Genomic DNA, 19233 nt, shown 5'->3' on the forward strand with positions numbered 1-19233 from the left:
GAATATGGCATGGGAGTAAGTGAACATTGACTGGAAGTTGGATGAGGGGGGCAGGCGGCAACCACAAGAGTGGGAGGAGTTTGAAAATTGTGCCTGCGTAGAGAACAGGCTGTGTTTACTTACATTATATATTTATTTAAAGTGGTTTGTTAGAACTTGTTTGGGGTCTGAACTGATGCACCCTGGGAGGAAGTCTGTGCTAAAATACAGAGCGCACAGTCATAGGGCAAACCTCAGGTCGTGCTGCTGGAGGATAAAGTGACTTCACATGCACAAAGTCCTCCATACCTGGCACCCCTCAGAACGTGCTGCTACCTGTTATAATCGGCATAACATGAAAGCTTGATCTGCAACCCGCAAACTAACATTCAGGATCATCACTGCTCATACGCTCAGTTGGGCGACCCCTTTAGTATAATAGAATTTATTTGATTATTTTTGTGTTGTACTGGGTAAAGTGTCCCATAGTAAATGAAAACAGAATCCCCCAAAGAAGTTATGGATTTAATAACTGTGTTATTTTCCTTGAAAAGATGTTTTACTCTGAGAAAAAAACAATTAAAAAAAACAAAACCGGAAAAAATCTTAAGCTGCACCCCCAACACACTCAAATGACAGTATCTGAGTTAAATTTTAAGGAGCCATTTGACTGATTTCATTCAACCAACCTGTTTTTGTTTTTTTTTTTTCCTTAAACATCTGAACTTTATACTGAGTTTAAATATGAATCAATAAAAGATGAATAAAATATTGGTTTCATCTTTTCACCCAACTTTCTCATTTAACAGTATTTTCAAAGAATAATTTCTAAAATTACATTTTAAGGCATTTCCCCACTTGTATTATGTTTTTGTTACAGATGTTTCTCCTTTTCCCCCATTGACACCCTCCTCCCCATCCCCCCGCCCCATCCCCAGCTTTGTTGTCCATGTCCATTGGTTATACATGTATGCATATAAGTTCTGTGGTTTATCTCCCCCCCCCCCCCCGAGGCTTGTCAGTTTGTACCCTCTCTCTATGTCTCTGGGTCAATTTTGTTCATTAATTTGTTTAGTTCATAATATTCCACAAATAAGTGAGATCATGTGATGTTTGTCTTTCTCTGCTTGGCTTGTTTTGCTTAGCATAATACTCTCCAGGTCCCTCCATGCCATCTCAAAGGATAAGAGATATTTCTTTCTTACTGCTGCATAGTACTCCATTGTATACACGTACCACAGCTTTTTTATCCATTTGTCTACTGATGGACACTTGGACTGTTTCCAGATCTTAGCTATTGTAAATAGTGCTGCTATGAACATAGGGGTACATATATTCTTTCTGATTGGTGTTTTGGGCTTCTTAGGGTATATTCCTAGAAGTGGGATCAGTAGGTCAAATGGCAGTTCAATTTTTAATTTTTTGAGGTAACACCATATTGTTTCCCACAGTGGCTGCACCAGTCTGCATTCCCACCAGCAGTATACTAGGGTCCCCTTTTCTCCACACCCTCACCAACACTTGTTGTTTGATGCTTTGTTGATGGCGGCCATTCTGACAGGTGTGAGGTGACACCTCACAGTTGTTTTATGTATTATGTTTTTGAAGTTCATTGTTCTTGCATTCAGGTGAAAGATTCCAAATGCCATAAAGCAAAATGTCACAATGCAATTGTCGGCAAAGGTAATAAACTTGACTTTTCCTTGCAGTGCCTTTCAACTAGCTACTGCACTAGCTGGGGCGTCAGGGTGACTGCGGTTGCTTTCACCTGTGAATCACACCAGCGCCGAGTCAGGTGTATGAGTAGCAACTGATACTGCAAATAAACAAGTACAAAAACGTGGTCTTCAAGAAAGCAAATTATATGGATGAGCAACTTTTTAACTTAGATTCTGGCAGTCTTATGCAAAACCCCAAATCGTTCGTGTTCCCATGTCCTTTTCCTCCACCCTCATCTGCTCCATTCCGCGGTCAACACAGGTGAGAAGTAAGAAGCCTACTGGGAAGGACTGGTACTAGCCAAAGTCCTAGCTATCATTAAAAAAAAAAAAAAATGTTGATGCATATAAATGATGACTTATCAGTAATGTCTACTTACTTAGTGATAATTTTACTTTCAGACCAAAATGTATCTAATTGCCAAAGGGCAGAATAGTCTGATAGTGTGAAATCGGGTCACAAGAAAGAACTGACTGGACCAGCGAGACTTCCCCGTGGAATGATCACTCAATGAGACTCTGGACAAAGAACATAAATTCATCAACGGATGAAAAATAAACTGTGTAGAGCTGAACTGTAAAGCACAAAAGTCAATAAGCAAAGCAGCTTAAGTTGAAAATGAAAAATAATAAAAGGAAAAGTTCATTTTATGATTTGCACGAGGGATTAATAATAATAAAAAAAATCCCTTTCCAAAAAATGAGGCATCTGAAGTAACTTTGTATCTCAGGATTATAAGATAAAATATACAATGAAGATTCATCTAAAAATGTGCTTATATAAGGTGATTCACAATCATGGGATCCCTTTCAACCCCTGTAATTGCAACACTGGAAATATTAAGCGTATAAGTCTATAATATTAAAACTGTAGAAGATTCAGGGGTCTCCTATATACCTGCCTAGTAAGTTATAGAGGAAAAAATTTCTAAAGTTGCAGAAACTTTGGGGACTAATCATTATTGTGTGCAAAGGAAAATATTAACTCATTTCTCTGGCTCAGCCAAGTGACAAAAATTATACACTCTACATATACAGAGAAGCCAACATGTTCCATGATTGGCTTTTGCCTTAACATGTGATCTCATAAATATGTTTATCAGATTCTCCGCATATCTATCCACAGGTCAGAGAAGGTGACTCGTGATAACTTAGGAGAGTCAGATTTACAGAGTTCCTTTCTCATTTTGCAAAACAAGTTTAATTTTTAAGCCATTTGATTGTATGTTTAAAACGACCTTATAAATCAGCCGCCGTTAGTATTAGCAGCACCATTTAAATGACTGGGCGGAATGAAATTGGTTGATGTACAGTGACTTGTCCAAGGCCCCGAGACCAGCAAGAGTCGGAATTTCTCGTGTCCAGATTTTCACGTGGCATTCCTGTGCCAGAAACATAAATATAGACACATCTGCCCACATAATTAAATAAGATGCATGAAATGCTGATTTGAGCGGCTCCTTCCCATTTTGGAGCTTCCGTTTGGAATGTGGTTGCATTGAAATACATGGGCATTTTTAAATGCTTGATTTGTATACTAAATTAATTTCTTTTTTTGTAAAACTTCCAATGAATATTGTATGAACCTGAGGCAAAGATGCAGAATCAGTTTTAAGGATATTTTGCATAACACATTTGCACAATGTAAGTAATACTCCCCAGAAGGGAAAAGAACATTTGATAACCGCGCGATGTGCTGCCGCCTGGATTTCAGCTCCTGCCTCTTCTGAGTGTCAAGTACGACCAGCAAGGCCACCTTTTAAAATTTAAATGTCTCGTACGCATTAACGGAGAGACTGATGAATTCTATTTGGAGAAAAAGTACAGTGGGTTCCAAATGCCACTTCTAAACCATTCCTTAATTGCCTACTAAGAAAAGATTCAATTGAAAAAAAAAAAAAAAAAAAAAAGATAAAATTAAAATTGAATAGCTGGAGAATACTTCAAGATGTAGGTGATCCTGAATAACTTCTTAGAATCTTTGTAAAAATATAAATGTGCCTAATTGTATTAACCATGAATTTTTATTAAACACACACACACACACACACACACACACACACATCAACTTTTGGCATTAAGAGGGAAAATGCCTGGGGGCAGATTCTGCTTTTCTTATGCAAAATAGGAGGGCTGATGGGATATCAGGACTTGGCTTTCCTGAGCCAGTCCATCACTGATTCTGTTCCTCTGTTGAGGAACGAAGGCTCTGTACTTGGATGTCTCTATTGTTACTAACAGAAGGAGAGGTAGGCAGCTGAATGCTGTGTGGCTGGCCTAGATCCTTACAGCACCCCCACTTTTCCTTCGTCCAAACTCCCCTAGCACGATTCCCATGACACAATTAGCTGCTGATCCATCTGTCTCCAGTTGGGGTGTACGACTTCGCACCGCAGCCCCTGTAAAGGCGGCACATGATCCTGTGAAGACTGTGAAACACCATCATGGATGCTTAATACATCTGCCGTCTACTCAGATTTTTAATTGAAATTTCTGTTTAACTCTGAACGCTCATCACCTTGTCACCATTACCACCATGGACGGAATTGTCTATATCTTACTCATCTTTTTATACCGGCCCAGGGTAAACGCTTATAAATCTGGGATGCATGGCCATTTTCACATGGATTCTAAATGTTCTTTATGAGTCTGCAGAGCATTTGAAGTCTCAAATGATCCTCCCCAAGAGTAGGGTTGATTTGAATCCTGGATGGTTAAGACGGGTCTGAACTCATCCTTTGCCCCTCACATAGAGCTGGTTCTAAATACCCCAGGTCTTCTCAGCCCAGCCAACAATGTCGTGTAAAATCAGTCCTCGCCCTCCACAACCCGGTCTAGGGGGGCCTGAGCTTCTAATCCCCATTCAGCACGTTCTCCATCAGGAAGCCAAAGCTAAGTCTGCAGTAAATGGTGTACAGAGGAGACCTAACAAGGCGATTATTTCATTTTATGTGCTTTCTCAACTACTGTCTTCCCCAGCCAGTGAGGTGTAGTTCTTCGAAGTGAAAATGGCAATGTCTTTATTTCTGAAGATTTAGGAACCCATCATGATGCTGGTTTGCATCAGCTTTTTGTATCAGGAAGAATCTCTTTCTTTACCATCTTGGTGGCTTAGCCTTGCAGTCGGTGAGACTATCAAAGGTGAGCGTCTCCCTTTGGGGAAAACCCATCTACTTCATTCTCCTCATGTACTTTTCCTCCCTCCTCATTGTGTGAGGGGATGGCGGGGAGAAGCCAGACCACCATCATTTAACTTCTCCCAGCACCTAAAACGTGAGAGAGTGACCGTGAAGTTGCTTTGCGCTCCAAAGGTACTTGGAACAATCTCCATGCCTGGAAGTTTGGAAGTTCGGTTAATCACATGAACATCAATGTTTAGCATCATTAACAGACCTGGGTATCAGGTTCTTCCTGTGTGCCAGTGCTACTCTATATGTAATTTCCTTTAAACCCTTAAAAGAAGCCGAAGAGGGAACATTATCAAGACTGGGGAAGTTATATAAATATCTAGAATGCAGATACAAAATGTTATTGTCAAGAGAGCAGGGATTGGAACCTATGTGTGAATTATACCAAAGCTTATATTTCTCCCTACTTCACACGAGTGCTTCACTCCCAGTATCAGTTATTTATGCAGATACAACCCCCACACCGTGACTGATTTCATAAGCATGAATGACTGTCACTGCTACTTAGTTCCTACAACCCAGGACTCTGTAAACCATGTTTCACTTTGTGAATCTGTAGGCTCGGGGAAGAAACCTCGTCAGTAGAATTGGAAGAAGCCACGGGTGGAAAGTACCTGCAGATGGGAGGTAGGCAGGTGATCCAGTTCATAATAGCCACAGTCACTAGCATTTCTTGAGCACTTACCATGTTTCTGACAAGAATATGAATGCTTTTTTTTTTTTTTGCACCATTTCAACTAATTTGTAATACACCACTATGAAACATCAACTCATCCATTTCACTCCTTCCTTAACTGAACCAATATGTACTGAGTGCCTAGTATGTTCCAGGCACTCCTGTACGGGCTGGGAGAACAGAAAACAAGGCAGAGAGGGTCCCTGCTTACCTCCCATGTCAGGGAGACAGACAGCACACAAATAAATGAACAAGATGATTTAGGATAGTGACATGGGCTCTTGGAGAAATCAGACAAGGTGAGGTGCCAGACAGTAAATGTGAGGGCACTGTTTGGATGGATGGCGTGAAAAGGTATATGGAGCATCTGAGCTGAAGTCTTAATGTTATAAGGAATTATTGAGGGGGGGGGGGAGAGAGACGGGGAGGGGAGGGGGATCATGGCCAAATCATTCTGTAGCCTTATAGACCTGGACACAAATTTAGTTTCTTCTGAGTAAATGGGAAATCACCGGGGTCATGAGCAGATGCGTGATTTATCTGATTTTACTCTTTCAGATGCTCATTTTGGCTTCAGTGGTGTCCAGTCTGGAGGTGGCACGGAGGCCTGCAAAAATAAAAGCAGGGTGGAGGCGGGCCCAAAGCACAGATTTCCATGAGATAATCACTTGTTTTAGGGCAGTAACTTGAAAGTAGATACTTTTGTTCTTCCCTCTTTCTAAGGGAGAAAACTGAGACTTAGGGTGACCCAGTAATGTGCCCAAAGTCCCCTGGCTATGGTGTTGGGGGGCTAAGATCAGAGCCTCATCAGTATGACTCTGGAGCCCCAGTTCTTACAAATTATAATGCCTCCCCCAGGGGAGCAGGGAGAGAAACATGTCTGTTTCTTGGATTACCTTGTGTACCGAGAACCTCATCCCATCATAGAAAAGAGGGTGTGGCCACAGCCCTAGTCGCAGCATCTTCCATGTGATCCAAGTTTACAGTAGTATCAGAACTCTATCCCCATTGACTGGTTAATAAATCAACCTACAACAATTATAATTGTACAGAAATTGCTTTTATGGTACCCCCCCCCCCCAATCACGAAACATGACCACTGTCAGAGACAAAGGGTAGCCTGATCTTTTAGGTCAGCCCACGTATTTGTTCTCTAGGTGCGTGGCCACCTGATTACTAGAAAGAGGGTACGGCACGTCTCACCAGCACAACTACAGAGAACGTTGCAGAACACGCTCTCTGGGAAGTCTTAAATGTATAGAGAAAAAAATGAATTGTCTGAAAAAAAAAGCACTGCTTACCACATGACCCAACTCTCATCATTCACACTGATGAAGGCTCATGACCTCTAGATTCACATTCTTCATTTCCTGTGCAGTGGTCCATCATTTCCCCAGCTTCTAGGACTTCTGGGTCACACCCTCTGAAACCTCGGTGTCCAGAGCTGGCTGCACACGCCATTGACCTCTGTGGCTCTCTTAACCAATCTTCCTAGCACTCTCCTAAGTGAATGATTCTTCTCTGCACATACAGTGCTTCCTCCAAGCCTCCAAGAAATGGTTAAAGCTGGTGATTAATTCTCCTCTCCTATATATTCACTTCAAAGACATGCACCCTTAGTGGGTTCCATAGTTTATTATCTCTTCTTTTGAAGCTAGCAAAGTTTAGTTTGCTTTAAGATAACAGTTCTCTCTCTTGAATATTAATGAAGAAGCTCAAGTTTGAAACACATTAGGGTAAATACCGTAAAAAGCAATCAAGGATGAATAATATCCCCAACTCTATACTAAGACATTGTTTGAACCAGGAAAAATTTACTGAGTGCCTACTGTGTGCTAACTGCTTTGAAATATATAAAATGAATAATTCCTGCCCTAATTTTTAAAAATTTTATTTAGTGTTAAAATACATCTATACAGTTAGGATATGTGTTTTGTGGTAATTAAATGCATTCGACAGTCAGTGCCAAGTAAAGAATGTAAATTATTGTTGAAATCATCAAGGAGGACTCTTGATGGAGTTGAGACCAGAGACTGGGACTGTCAATGTGCGCAGGCAATAGGCAGACACTACTAACTGTTCCCTGCAAACAATCTCTCCTTTTTCCATTTAGAAATAAAATTCCCAGCTAGAAACAGTATTTCCCTTAAAGCTAGGTCATACGACTATCATATGACTATATTTCAGTCACTGAGAAGATAGGTGTGCAACTTCCAGAGTGAACTTCAAAAGAAATTTGTTTCCCTCCCTTGTCTTCTGTTTCTTTCTTTCTTCTTCTATTTTTAAATTTTTTTTCCTTTATTGATTTTAGAGAGAGAGGGAAAGAGAGATAGAAACATCAATGAGAGAGAATATTGATTGGCTGCCTCCTGCATGCCCCCCACTGGGGATCGGGCCCACTACCCGGGCATGTGCCCTGATTGGGAATTAAACCAGAGACCTCTTGGTGTATAGATCGATGCTCAACCATTGAGCCACACCAGCAGGGCGTGTCTTCTCTTTCTTAACCCACAGTTCTGGAGTGTGGGTGGAGAGGGTGTTGATCAGCTGACCATGCAGAAAAACCAGCAGTTCTAGGTAACTCATGCCCCTGAACGAATGATCTCCAGAAACACAACCCCCCTATATCCAGACTGCTAGAGGACAGATAAATAAAACTTCTGTATTGTGAGAACCAATGCCTTTCAGTGCCTGTTGTTGACACTGGCCCAGGCTGTATCACAAATAATAAAGAAATGAGGGGGATTTCGGGGAGACGTGGCACTCAGTCAGGGCTCACTTTCTTGTCTTTAGATAAGTAAAGAGGAAAGAGAGCAAATTCATGTCAGGAGCTAGGAATACTCAAGCTGAGATTCAAAGCCAGTAGCCTAAGAGGCTATTAAATAGGGCAAATGAACCGGCCACAGGTACTACAGACTTCTATCTTGGATGAAGAACAGAGAAAAAGGGAGAAGAGGAGGAACTGGAGGAGAATCAAAGAATAGGAACAAGAGCAGGAGGAGGCAGAGGAGTAGGTAGCAGCACAGAATTATTTGGAAGACCACTGTGAACAACTGCTTCTGTTTATAATCTGAGTCTGCAGTGGGGGACTACTAGGTTACAGAACAAATAGCACATGCTAAAAATCATTCTTCCCTGCTAGTTCTCTAGATACTGCGACCATCAGACTCTATAGAGCAGTGTTCAAGTTCAGGGGAGAAAGGACTTCCTGCACCCAGAAGCATCCCCTTCCTGCTCGGATTGCGGCAGCAGAGTAAGGGTTCAGAGCTCAGGGGAGATGGGTTTGCAAAGAGATTTAAATGTCAGGAAAGTGACTTGGGCCCCCAGAGGAAAACAAAGAGCCCTGCCACAGTCTCTTGGTTTGGGACCGAAAGAATCAGCAATTTCTTAGAGTGGTTCATTAATCCAAAAAAAATCTTTATTGCAGTTTTACTACATGGCAAGCATGTTGAACTAAATCGGATTGTGGTCCTACAGAATGAATTGCAGGCTTCCCCAGCGAAATCATCCTCATGTCAGGAGACAGTGAACAAGCATCCTGAGTAACGAGGAAATACTGAAGCCCTAGTAATTAAAAACTAAACATTTTAAGTGTTTACAAAGTAGTCATTCTGTTCATTTAAAATATGATTTTCAATAACTTACAATTGAATACGCAAGGTGCCCCCAAAACATGTGCCATGTTTCATAGTGGCCTCGACCCCCTGCTTGGCACCCTTTCCTCTGCCCTGGGTCATGATGAGCTAGTTTCTATGTTGGGGCAGGTGTGGAATGCAGCCAGCCGAGCCTCTGGCTGGGCAACATGGGTGTCTACAGAAAAGACATGCAAAGACCACTCTGTCTCTGTCTCTCAGTCATATTTTCACATCATTTATTTTACATGCCTTTGCTCGAGTCTCCAGGATCTGTCACATCATCAGATCCCTTTAACAGGAAAAGGTGGGCCACTGCACCTGCTGTTTACCTAAGTATGCGAGTTATCCCCGTGGGTCCTTTGCAAAGACATCTGGACGGTAGAGTGGGTTCAAGTGATCTCCCAAAATTCAAGTCTACTCAGAACAGCAGAACATGACCTTATTTGAAAACAGGATCTTTGCAGGTGCTATTAGTTAAGATGAGGTCATACGGAATTAGGGTAGCCCCTACCTCCCATGACTGAGGCATAGGAGAGCAGAGGACACATAGACAGACAGACACACACAGAGGAGACAGAGGCACAGAGGAGGAGGAGAGGCAAAGGTAAATGCACAAATTGAAGTGATGCATCTACAAGCCACGGGATGCCAAGGGCTGGGAGAAGCCAGCAGAAGAAAGAAAAAGACAAGAAAGAATTCATCCCTGAGCCTTCAGAGGGAATATGGCCCGGCTGACATTTTGCTTTCAGACTTCTAGTCTCCGTAAGTGTGAAAGGATACATTCCTGTTGTCTGAAGCAGCCTGGTTAGTGATCATTTGTTATCATAAGCCTGGATACCCCCAAGAAAAACCAGTGGTTAGCTAACAATGCTTCAGATGAGAGGCTGCTGGGGGCTTGGGGATTGTAGCACGAATGGAAATGAAGGGGTTAAACTCAGCTAAAATCAATGCATTTTGAATAAAAACTAGTAAATAAAAGATTGCTGACTTCTTACATCTTGGAAGGAGGCAAAAGCAAAAGCATAATAGATGGGAAGTGGGATGGAGAATTGTAAGTTGATTAAAAATTAACGAGAGATCAGCACCGGGAGTAACAGGGAGATGGGCTTATTCTAAGCTTTGAGGTTTAAGTGGACCTCTGAGAGCTATCTCCTTGGTCCTTGAGATTTGTTTTAAACCAATCTTAAAGACTCATGCCTTTCAGAGGGCTCAAGCAGAGGCCACTTAAAAAAAAATTAAGGCACCTAAGTATCTTAAAAACAAAGACAAAAACAATTATTTTGAAAGGTAGTAGCTGCTTTTGAATATTTTATGTACCAGTCTACATGTACTGGTAACTAATAGTGTGTTTTACAACCGCATTTGCAAACAGCATCGTCCTTCTAATGATGGCATGTTAAAGAACGTTGCCTCCCGGTGAAAGTGTATTCTGGATGTGGGCCTCTGGCTCCTTCTACCCTCACCCAAGGACCTGTTCAAGAGCCTTCGCCCTAAGTCGAGGTCACAGTCAGGGTGTGGTCTCTCTGTGCTCAGTTCTATCCTTACGTTCACCCTGGTCCCAGTGGAGACTGGATTAAAAAGGGGAAACCTGGCTACGTGCTATTTATGCTGAAGAGCTGGGTCACCTTCCAGAACTGGACCCTTGGTTGGCTGTTGGAGGTCAAGCTGTGACCTTAAATAAGGGTTGATTTTTGAACGGCTCAACTTGATCAAACACCCAACATTCATTCTGATGCCAGCGATGTTTAGTCCGCATGACAATGTGTTTTGAGTTGACAGTCGATTGGGAACCTGCATGAGCAGAGAAGGAACGAATTACTTCAAGTCTGGGCCAGCTGTTCTTGTCCGAGACACATCCCTAAACAAACAGAGTCCAGTGGTGAGCTCACAAACTGCCTAGTCATCGGAGAACACCAACCCCAGGGATCTTTCAGGAAAATCGGCAGTGTCTGGCTCAGCGGGCTCCAGGCCTCTGCCTACCTGCAAAGTGCATCATTGGTTTTCCCCGGGGAAGGTCCAATCTCCAGCCAGGGGTCAACAGCAGTGTCCTCTGATGGAGGCACACATTCATGACTATACACACTCTCCACCTGGCCCATGAATGGAACCACAGGCCCCTCAGCCTCTCCTCCCCCCGCCTTCATGCACAGAGCCATCCCAGCAGGTGGACGAAACAGCGGGGGGCAGGAAGAAAAGGGAAAATTAAAATGTTAAAAACTAGATTACAGCTCGTTTGTGACCTTAAAAATAAAAATTAGATGTGAGACTATTAGGCTAGCGTGGATCCAACACAGTCTGACAGCTCGAGAGTTATAGATTTTTGTTTTTCTTTTTCTGAGTGGCTTTCTACCAACATCTTTGTGCGGTAAGCAGATCCTGCGTGTGTCTTGCTGGCTGACAGCCAGGGAAAACTCAGAATTTTGATCAGTGCTTAACTAGTAAAAGGCATTTGCCTTGAATTTCAGAGCAGTCCTCTCTTCTATACGCTATTTGCAGGGTTTGTCAAAGGCCCGGTTCCTATTAATAAGGCGATGCGAAATGCTGCCTGTGGAAAGCTATGCAACAATGTTCTTCCCCCTTGAACTTGCATGTTAGATGGTTTGCTAAGTGAATTCAGCACGACAGGCAAACAGTTGAAGCCACCCATGTTAGCATAAGAATACTTCAAGAGAATCTGTGTTAGAAATGATGCCAAGTGTCAATATATTCCAACTACCTCGAGCATTCAAATTGAAAAACCAAAATACTATTGTTCGAGCACTGCCAAGCCTGAAGACATACCGCTGCTATGGAGGGGATGAAAGGGTTTTTTGTGTTTTTTTTTGTCCCTAAAAAAGCAGCCCTTCAGTTTTCTAGGTTTCTTCATCCTTGACAATAAACAAACAGGCAAACAAACAAATCCTCCCAGGATTTTATAGCAATTAAAGTACTTCTTGTGTTCTAAGCAAAATGATTTTCTACTTGGTAGGGTGGGGACAATATACTTTTTGCAGTGCTTTGATATCTTTGGGTAATTAATGGCTGGCTCGTGATGCTTGCTTTAATTCTCAAACAAACATTTTACTCTCTCTCTTTCCTCTCTAAAGGGTTTCATTGGTTATCAATATTTTTTGATGGCCATTTAATTTCTACCTTTTTTATAGACTGGATAATCACAAACAAATCTACTTAAGCTCTAGGCTTAAACTCAGGGTAAAGGTGATTTTAAAATAATATTCTTGGAGTAACGGAGTGACCACACATAAGAAACACCATTAAAAATCAGTCAGAATGAATATGAAGATCACCAACTGTCAGAAATTGTTTTGCAGAAGCAGCTGAATGTGTTTGCAATCTGATTTTGTGCAGTATCTATTACAAATGAGAAAAAAAAACAAACAAAAAAACCTCAGTCCTTTTTTTTTTTTTTTTTTTAACAGAATCCCATATTCTTAATAGGAAATTGATGAATGACAGCATCTGGAAGGAAGAAAAAAGCATATGGTCTAACTAACTGCTTCTACAGAGGTTAAAAACAGCTTTGGAATTTCTGATTGCCATTCTGATTGACAGACCATCAGATAAATCATTCCCTTTTCTTCCCCTCTCCACCAGTCCCGTGTACTGACAAAGACACGAGGGGGGTTCCACGGTGTGGTGCATGAGAAATGAGACATGAGATGCCCATTAACATAAATGGAATTTTTTTGCACCTAATTCCCTACACACCAGGCAAAAATCTACCCGCAGGACATGGAGTATGCATGTTTTCTTGTTCTTTCTATTTATAATTTTTAATTATTAACTTCCTGTATAATTGCTTTCTTTAAAGAACGAAATGCCTAGTAGGTTATCTAAAACACTGTTTCGGAGTCTTGGGGTTTGATGCTGCAAAAGAGATGGGCTGATACTGAAAGATGCTATGGTATGCAATGCAAACAATGAGAATTAGGCTGAGAGGTCTGGAATGCAGTTAGGCTAATTAAACAATCCTCGGTGTTGAAATTGTTGCTCTCTTCTCCAGGGTATACTGCCAACCATCTCACCTTGGGGGGCTGCTCTGGTCTGCCCTCACCATCAGGCTCACTTAATCAACACAACCTTCAGATAACTCATCAGATAGTCTGTACTATAAAAATGAAAACTGTTCTGGTGTCTTCAACTCAGTTTCTGTCTGTTGCTCTCTTTTCTCCCGGCAAGTGTACAGACTCATAAGAGAACAGTGCTAAAAGGAGGAAGCCGCCCAGTCTAACCATCACACGTTCTCAAAGCCCCCGTCCTCTTTTGCCTCATTCACCCCAGGCTGTCCATGTGGACCTTCAGCGACCAGACACTTACCATCTCGGAAGCATCTGATCCAGTCAGTAGCCTGTCCTATTATGATGGCTAACCACCAAGATGGCCCCCAATGATACTTGCCTCTTGGTATTTGAGTTCTTGCCTAATAGCCTCCACCTCCTGACACTGAATAGGGCTAACCCCTGTCACCAGCAGGATCTTGTGGAAGTGATGGTGTGTGACTTCAGAGACTGAGTCATGAAAGATAGTACAGCTTCCAACTGGCTATCTGATGGATCACTAGTTCTTAGAGAAGTCAGCATGAAGACACTCAAGTGACCCTGAGGATTGGCCTCTATGTGAGGAGACACCTGGGAAGACACAGTGAAGCCTCCTGACAACAACCAGCAGCCACTTGCCAGCCTTGTGAGCCAGCCCCTTTGAAAGTTGGCCACTCAGACTCTCTTACACCCTCAGATGATTCCAGTCTTGGTCAACAACTTGCCAGCAACTACGTGAGAGACTCTGAGACAGAACCACCCAGCTAAGCCGCTGCTGACTTTTTGACCCATGCAAACTGTAAGATAAATGCTTATTGTTGTTTTGAGATACGAAGTTTAGGTCCTGGCTGCAGTGGCTCAGTTGGTTGGAGCGTTGTCCTGTACACCAAAAGGTCACAGGTTAGACTCCCAGTCAGGGCACATACCAAGGTTGTGGGTTGAATCCCCAGGAGGTATCTGATCAATGTTTCTCTTTCACATCAATGTTTCTCTCTCTGTCTCCTTTCTTCTCTCTTTAAAATCAAGCATATCCTCAGGGAAAAAATTTTTTTTAAATATATATATATATTTTAAAGACATTCAGTTTGGGATAAATTTTATATAGAATATGTGGATGACTACTAACATAGGTTGCATTAAAGTCTTGTTTTGTTATTCTTAGCTCACTCAATGAAATCTACTTTTCATAGTATGGCAAATTCCAGCCACATGTAAATCTTTCTAATTGTTGTCTTCTCCAGGTAAAACATTCTCAGTTCCTTCAGTGTTTGGTCTTCTGCTCTGCGTTCTTACTCCAGATCTTTTTTCTGGGTCATCTTACTCACGAGTTTTCACACAGGTATTTCTGACTTCCTCCTGCTCTAGTCTCCCTAAAGTCCCAGAGCACTCAAACACACAGAATCAGAATGAACACCTTATTTATCATTTCCATGCAGATTTGTTCTCTGAAGTGTTTGGTGTCTCCTGCCCAAGTACAGTGCTAGTCACTTAAATTTCTAAATCATAAACCCAACATACCTTGCACCCCTCTTCGTAACACAGAATTCTGAAACATATACACACATACACACATACATATATCTTGCTTACGATTCCTTTGGAACTCTCTACTGCCTTCAGGATAGAATGAATCAACACTTCTGAGCACAGCAATCAAAGACTTCATAATCTGGCCAGTGCCTACTTTTCTAGCCTTTTCTATCACTTTCTGCAGCTCATCCCAGTCATACTGAATCATCTGCAGCTGTTTCACATTCCAGGGCCTTTGCACATGTTGTCCTCTATGCTTTGAGTGGCTTTTTTCACACAGACTCTCCACCCTGGGGGCTCTTCTACCACCGAAAAGAGAAGGAAGGCATATACTCTTTAAAACTTCCCTACAAATTAAAACCTTATAGTTGGGATATAGATTAGGATTGCACTGAATTTATAGATCCCTATTAATATCGAGTCTTTCTATCCAGGAATACAATGCCTCTTCATTTATTTACATGTGTGAAGAATTCAAGCTCTGTCTCTTTCTTCTTGGGTAATTTTGGAAAATTAACTTAAACACTCGGTGGGGTGACGATTCAATAGTTTAATCCATATAAAGCATTTAGAAAAGTGCCTAGCACATTGTAAACGCCTTATTAAAGTCCTTTTAAATTTTCCAATAGAATATGTTTATGCAACATTTGTTTACAGAAAATAAATGAGGGAGAAAAATCAATCTGGTGACCAATTATTTTCTCCACTAAGCACCTACACGTCCATTTGAGGAACGCTGCTGGCAGGACTCCTGTATTCTAGTGTTTGGTTGCATGTTGTGCGGGAGTATGAGGTGACATTCTCTACATCTGGATTTGAGACCCTGCTCTGGTTTTCACCGTCATCCAATCCCCTTTCCAATAATGACAACCTTCCAATGTCGTTGTGAGAATTCAACTGATCACAGCATAATCATGACGCTCATCAAGAACTCAGAATGTGACGGACACTTTAGGCCTTATCATTTATTAGCCACCAAATTTAAACTGTTCAACATGTTTGCAGCTGAGGACACTGAGGGGCAGAGAGGTTATAAGACAATCTTTAGACTATCAAACTAGTCGATGGTCTTAACCATTATGCTCTATAGCTTTTCATGTTTCCACAGAAACCAAGTGACACCGAGCAGGTGTTTTATAAGTGACAGATCTTTGTTTTTTTGGGTTTTTTTTTTCATTGGCTGCTGTTATTTTTTTCTTATCAGTAGAGTATGACCTCAGAATTGAGAGAAATTAAAAACATACCAAAGAGCAATAGAACTAAATGAAGAGGAGACGTTGCTTTTCCCTTGGCCGTGTACATGCCCACTAGATTACTGTGTCCTTTTGACTGATTTCATGGCGAAGAAACCAGTAACTGGGTAAATGTCTATGGTGGGTAGGTCTTAATTCAGTTGGTTTATGAACTCTGGTGCTTTGTCTTCAAAACACATTTGTGGTGACTGCCAGTAGACACCAGTATTTGTAGTCTATGACAGCATTCATTAATGAATCTGAAAAACTCAATTAAAAAAAACCTAACTCTATCATATAGCTCTATTGCACACTGGATATCTTTAGTTTCCTGTTGCCATAGTAGCTGTACAGGGATGCAAGGACATCAACTGAGACATTAGTTCTACGCTCTACCATAAATGTATGATTTGATTAACCTTGGCATTATATCTTCTTGCATGGTTACTGGTCTTGTTAGTGGGCTTAGAATTATACTCTCATTAAAAATAAAGCAACATAATTTATCATATTGACCCCTAACAGTATATAATTTATTGCTCAAGAAAATTCTCTAGATGGACACCTGGTAATGGTCAAGTCCATATATATAGACGGTGGGTGCCCAATGCCAAGTATGCAGTTTAAGTCACAGAAATTAATTCAGTTATTCAAATGTCAACAAAATCTTCCGATAGTCAACACATTTTTACTATTTCATCTTGATGCTTACATACCATTTAGACCCACATCTGAGACTAGGAATTATTCAAAAATGAAATCCAAAAGCTTTAAACCTTTAAATAACTGAAAATATCACTCAACTCTAGTTTAAAATAAGGCAATTTTATTAGAGGCTATGCTTATAGACACACTCAAATTTGAGAATGTAGAGTTGAAATGACTCAGAAAGTGGTGACTAAAATATTTTAAATCTGAAAAGAAAATAAAAAGCCACCCATAAAAATTCTTCACTAAGATATATATTATACAAAATAAGGGTAATTACTCTAATAGTATCTGAACATTAATGGACTCCTTTTACATGTAAACTTGGTATTTCTGGCCAGAAAAATCAAAGGTTTAGAAAATGTAAATCTATTTTCTTAAAAAAATATATAAACATATGGGTCTTTTGTTTGAAATAGTACTCTCTTTCTAAAAGCTAAGAAAAAAACGACAATATATATGTTATGCTTTACCAAGTTTAAATACCAGAGGCAACTTCTAAAGTTTTTCTTTTGTCTCAAAGATTATATGCTTATAAAAACTAAATATACATCTCAGGCAGCTATAAACCGAAGTGACTGGAATGGGAAACCATAGTCCAGATACTGCAGTTTGCCACTGTTCGATCATATCATTAATTTATAATATTTTAAGTATTTCCTATCCCTTTCTTAATGCACCTGGCATCTTATTTCTGGCTTTAACTGCTGACATGTACCGGGCGTGGAGTCCAAAGAGCCCGCAATAGACAGGATGACTCCTAAACATGTTTCCTCAAAGGAGCTTTCAAAATCAGAACCCATCAGGGTACAGAATAGGTTCAAAACTATTTTTTGCCAGTATCCATTATTTTTCAAATTATTCTAGGTTCTATTTTATGTGCTATCCAATTCCCTAAAGTGCTTACGTCCACTTGGAGTTTTTCCAGGATTCCAAGTTTCCATCAACCAAAATAATTTAGCAGCATGTGCCAAGATCACTTGTTTCTCTCCTTGGCTTCTTTCAAGAAGGCAATGGCTAATGAAGAGAAAACGACTTCTTGCATCCTCCCTCTGTCCCACTGTTCCCTCTTCCCTCACTTCTCCAGGACTCACTCAGGTCAAGTAATTTTATTATTACATATTCGGAGAAAATATGAGAAATTTCTCTATGCTTGAGAACAAACCTAACCAGCCACCTTTCTCACTTGGAAAAATTTCAAGAGATTAGACACATTCTATTAAGCCCTCTGCATCAGACTTCAAAAGCACATTGAGCCAGGTTTATGGTTTATTTTATCTTTTTTTTCCTTCCCAAATGTGGGGCTGATGATCATTCACAGTGCCCAGTGTACATTATTTTTTATTAAATGTCATCATTTTAGATTTTAGTTCGTCAGAAAGCTTCTATTTGAATCCTGGATCTAACACTGGTTTGGGAAAATTAGTTAACTTCCCTAAGCCTAAGTTATAACCAAAAATGGGAAAAATGCCAACCTCTGTAGGTTGTTAGAAAAAGTAGATGATGCAATCAATGTACATAACTTAGCTTCTGGAACATAAGCTCTACATGTTAGCTATTCTTCTCATTTCTAAAAGAGTGAAGAAAAAAATTCTCATTCATGCCAACATCATAAAAACTGGATAAATGTCTACACTTGATGTATAGTTTGGATTTAACATCACCACAAAAAAAACAGAGTGTGCACCGTGTGAGTGACATGAGGATGTGGTTCCCTTGAAAGCAGGGACAACAGCTCATTCATGCCTTGTTCTACCTGACAGCCGTTAAGCATGTAATGTCTCTTTATATGTGGAATAAATTCTCAACGCTTCAGTACGGCACTCAAGGCCCTCACTGCTGCAGCTCTAGGGTACTCATGAAGCTGGCTTCCGCAACACTGTAGTTCATCTTCCCATTGGACAGCAACTTGGCCTTCTGGGAGGCTTCAAGTCCACTCACAGTTCCAGGGGCCTTTAGTCACCTTAGACAGTCAGTGTAATTCTACATCCCTTATCACAGCTTCGTTTTCAGGATGACAGTGTCAACCGGTCCGAATGCAAGAACGGAATTGTCAAGCTCTAGTGTTAGTTCCAGGAATGAGTATGTGAAGTAGGTTTACTAAACCAAGAACCGGCAACACCGGTTGATCACTGAATTAAGAGGATATTTTTCTCATAAGGCAAAAGTGAAAAAGCTTGGAACCTTGCTGCCCGACACGGACGTTCTCTGACAAAGAAGGCGGCTGATACCCTGGGAGGTAGAGCACAGAGATGTAAAGAAACTTTCAGAAACTTGTTTTCATTTTGTGTTCTTTAGGTGGTATTGTTGAATCATTGGATCGGCCCTGCCCTGTAGTGTACTTGACCAACACATTTCTTTTAGTCCATCTGAACATTCTTTTACTTTCAGTCACAAGGTTATGCAGCGAGCAGTTTCCTAGAGAAATGCCCTGTTAGAGCCTTCATAAACACTGTGGCCCAGCCAAGTGGGTGCTTTTCACTCTTTATAGATCTTCCACCCAGTCCTGCCTCTGCTTGCTTTTGGCAAG

Source organism: Molossus molossus, unplaced genomic scaffold (genome assembly GCF_014108415.1).
Source record: "Molossus molossus isolate mMolMol1 unplaced genomic scaffold, mMolMol1.p scaffold_m16_p_4, whole genome shotgun sequence".
In the NCBI taxonomy this organism is placed as follows: domain Eukaryota; kingdom Metazoa; phylum Chordata; class Mammalia; order Chiroptera; family Molossidae; genus Molossus; species Molossus molossus.